Source organism: Leuresthes tenuis, unplaced genomic scaffold, assembly GCF_036924035.1.
Source record: "Leuresthes tenuis unplaced genomic scaffold, fLeuTen1.0.hap1 SCAF_14, whole genome shotgun sequence".
Taxonomy (NCBI): Eukaryota; Metazoa; Chordata; class Actinopteri; order Atheriniformes; family Atherinopsidae; genus Leuresthes; species Leuresthes tenuis.
This window is the reverse complement of record NW_027325368.1, coordinates 31,525,487-31,529,750: the sequence shown is the minus strand read 5'-3', so window position 1 is coordinate 31,529,750 and position 4,264 is coordinate 31,525,487. Positions and strand designations below refer to the sequence as shown.

Below are 4,264 nucleotides of genomic sequence, written 5' to 3'. Positions count from 1 at the left end.
GAACTATGAAAAAAGGTGAGTGTTTTTATCTTTACTCAATACATTGATTGTACTTTGGATATTTTTTGTGATGAATCAAAAACAAGAAAATTTATCTACATGAAACTCAACATTTGGTTTCCTCTCTTTTTGTCTTATGAAGCAGAGAAGGACTCCCATCAGCTGCAGTGACCCAAACAACCTTCAGCAACCACAGATGTGACCGAGGACTCCGATGAAGACTGGAGTTTCTATCACCATAGGACAGAGGTAAGAAGACGGGCAGCAGCTGGGCACCCATCAAAATTTCTTCAGAAATTTTCTAGTTATGGGTGCCCCATGCCATAGGCAGGGCACACATATTACTATTGCTCATACTTATTATTTTTCCGCTTCCGTCACGTTTTTCGGCGCGTAACTCGGCCCGCAGCGAAGGTCCGACTAAAATAAAAAATACATGGCTGCGTGCGCGCCGATGGGCAGAAGTGTGCTATTACTTTTCTCTCTCATTACTCGACCGGAATAGCGGATAAATGGGAAAAAGCGGGCAAATTGTCAATGGGAAAATGAATGGAGAAGGCCAAAAAGAGGCAGTTTGGGGCTCGAAGAGCCCCAAACTGCCTCACATTGGAGGCCTCTGAACTCAGCCATACAGCGTCACACACACATCATTCAAAGTTTGTGTGTGACAGGAAAGACTCAGCTTTAACTGTGGTAAAGGGCTTGTTAATAGCTTATACGGCTTTGACACAACGGCAGTTTACGTTTTAGGTGTCCAGAGGAGGTCGTCTGATGTCAGTTACACTCTAACTGTCACTCTAAAAATCTTTAAAAAACAATTTCTCGAACAAATGCCTCTCACGTCCAAAATATCTGCCTGATCTTGATAAATTATACATCAAAACGTAGGTATTTTAGTTGTCTTTCACCCAATGTGACTGTCATTGAGCTGGGCCTCACAGATTTCTCACAAATCCCCTCTGAGCGCAGAGAGGGAACATTCCATCCCATTATAAAACGGCCGAGCCCTGAAATCAGTGTGAAAAATCATTTTAAAACTGCCATAATAAAGGAGCCACGGGGGTTAGAAGAATAAAAATGACACCGCTGGCTTCCCCCGTCCCTTCTGGCGCTCACGGTGAAAGAATTATTCGGATACGACTTCTACTTTTCGAACAGCGAGCGTTTTGTTCCAGATTTCTGCCTCAATATGAAAACCCCATGATTTTAAGGGGACAAAGTGAGGTGCAGAATTCGGCAGTTGGCAGTTGGCAGGCACAGCTGTTGCCCATAGCAACTAATGCTGACCACACCCAAGAAGGCTGCCCTGTTCTATCACAGCTGATGAGGGCAGAGCCAAGATGGCGGATGAGGGCAGAGCCAAGCAGGCTGGCCTGCTGTAACAGCATTATGCCAGCCTGTTTTATCTGTGCTCCTAATACAATATAACATGACAGCCTCTGTCTGTCAGCAGGCAGCCAAAACTGTGAAAACAGCTTCATGCCAGCTGCTCACGAGACAAATGCGCGCGACAGCGCGCACTGACCCAACAGCGTCATGCTAGCCGCTCACGAGACAAATGCGCGCGATAGCGCGCACTGACCCAACAGCGTCATGCTAGCCGCTCACGAGACAAATGCGCGCGACAGCGCGCACTGACCCAACAGCGTCATGCTAGCCGCTCACGAAACAAATGCGCGCGATAGCGCGCACTGACTCATATGCTTTCCATTATGATCAACACATCTATCATAACAGCGTCATTCTAGCCCTCACGAGACAAATGCGCGCGACAGCGCGCACTGACTCATGTTTTCCATTATGATCAACACATCAGCTGTGATAACAGGTTCGTGCCACTCACGAGACAAATGCGCGCGACAGCGCGCACGGACTCATATGTTTTCCATTATGATCAGCTATCAACAGCGTCATGCTAGCCCTCACGAAACAAATGCGCGCGATAGCGCGCACTGACTCATATGTTTTCCATTATGATCAACACATCAGCTGTGATAACAGGTTCGTGCCACTCACGAGACAAATGCGCGCGACAGCGCGCACGGACTCATATGTTTTCCATTATGATCAACACTTCAGCTGTTTTAACAGCTTCATACCAGACGCTTGACGACACACGTCAGCAATTCCACTGTTTTCATTGGTTGTTGGATCGTCACTTCGCCCCTGCTTCTTCGAATATTCTTGAGTAGTCTTTCAGTCTGGCGAGCTTTGTTCAGGTAAGATCTATTTTTTGCTTGGTTTGGTTATATTGAACATTATCTGTCGTTGATCGTGGCGGAAATATGACCGTCCTCCAGTTAAATAAAGACGAGGTATTTGCTAATTTTCCTTCCGCCGATGTTTCGGTGTGGCTGCCTTGTTTAGCATGCTACACTATTAGCCCGCTGTCTGGCGTGGAATGCTGTGAAAGCTATGAATTTACGTTGTGGTTATATTGAACATTATCTGTCGTTGATCGTGGCGGAAATATGACCGTCTCCCAGTTAAATAAAGACGAGGTATTTGCTAATTTTCCTTCCGCCGATGTTTCGGTGTGACTGCTTTGTTTAGCATGCTACACTATAAACCCGCTGTTTGGCGTGGAATGCTATGAAGGCTATGAATTTACGTTGTGGTTATATTGAACATTATCTGTCGTTGATCGTGGCGGAAATATGACCGTCTCCCAGTTAAATAAAGACGAGGTATTTGCTAATTTTCCTTCCGCCGATGTTTCTGTGTGACTGCCTTGTTTAGCATGCTACACTATAAACCCGCTGTTTGGCGTGGAATGCTATGAAGGCTATGAATTTACGTTGAGTGGTTATATTGAACATTATCTGTCGTTGATCGTGGCGGAAATATGACGTCTTCGAGTTAAATAAAGACAACGTATTTGCTAATTTTCCTTCCGCCGATGTTTCTGTGTGCCTGCCTTAGCTTAGCATGCTACATTGTTAGCCCGCAGCCTGAACTTGAACGCGCTCGACGGCAAAAGCTTGTTCAAATTGAACTTGTTGGAATATGAATTTAATGAGTTTATTTCAGTATAAGGCTTGTGTTGACCAGTTATATTGAACATTATCTGTCGTTGATCGTGGCGGAAATATGACGTCTTCGAGTTAAATAAAGACAACGTATTTGCTAATTTTCCTTCCGCCGATGTTTCTGTGTGCCTGCCTTAGCTTAGCATGCTACATTGTTAGCCCGCAGCCTGAACTTGAACGCGCTCGACGGCAAAAGCTATGTTCTGGTGTCGAATGAGTCAGAATGTGAATGCATTGTGATTTGAACAGAATATGGCTTGTGTTCAGTGCTCATTTAGCTTATTTATCCATTTTTATGTCTATTTATTCATCTATTTATTCGTCTATATATTCTCAAGTCATGAGCACTTTTGAATTATAATCATGGTATTTTATTTGACAGTTGGCAATTATGTTAATTATTGTACATATCTTCCAATCAGTGAAATATGAACTTTGAGGATCATGGCTTAACTAGTAGAGTGTGATTCCTCCTGATTGCTGTACCGTGCTGGCACGGTGATGCTTTGACAATTAGTTTATCATCCTTGACCATGTTTTTGTGAGAAGAGTATCATGAGTTTGTTCAGTCGGAGAGCTACACCACCAGTGATGAGAAGCTCAGAGAAGGCAGACAGGACAGAGACGGAGAAGCTTCAGTCAGACAGAGAAAAAGATGAAACTGAGGTAAATGTTGGAGTCAAAGGTGCAGAGTTACACCTCACACTTCACTCTGTTTAACGTGAATCCTTAACTCATAACATCACCAGATTGTTCCATTTATTCATTAGACGTTATCATGCTTTTGTTTTTCTTCTGTCAGAGAAACCAAACACCCCCCCCCCCCCCCCCCCCCAGAAAACACTGATGCAGCATCTTCGGTTGGAGAAGCAGGACCTCATTAGATGTAACGCTGCACTTACAGGTGAGACTTCTACATGTATGAAGACAGTTTCAGTGCTTTTCATCATGTGTGCTTGGTGCTAATTTCATGATTGTTGTCTCCAGCTTTTAAAACATGAGCAACCAGCATGAATCCAGACTACAGTCATCATGCAGATGCTGCAGAGACAGACAAAAAGGTCTAAAGTAAGTACTGACACTTCCCCTCACAGCTCACATACAGTAAGGATGTCTGTTTATGATTAATGCTGTTAATGATTGTGTGTCCAGCTTTCCATCTGAGGTCCTGCTGAACCGAACACCTGCCCTTCCACAGGAGGATTCAAACTGCATCGTGACGTGTCCAAGGAGAA

The 4,264-nt window shown here is 44.4% G+C and overlaps 1 long non-coding RNA gene across 1 annotated transcript; it reads left to right on the top strand.

Moving 5' to 3' along the window:
• Positions 1-3,855: 3,855 nt before the first annotated feature.
• On the top strand, positions 3,856-4,264 carry LOC140269191 (uncharacterized). The gene is made up of 3 exons (XR_011907588.1): positions 3,856-3,933; positions 4,017-4,097; positions 4,182-4,264. It is a non-coding gene; the product is annotated as an uncharacterized lncRNA (long non-coding RNA).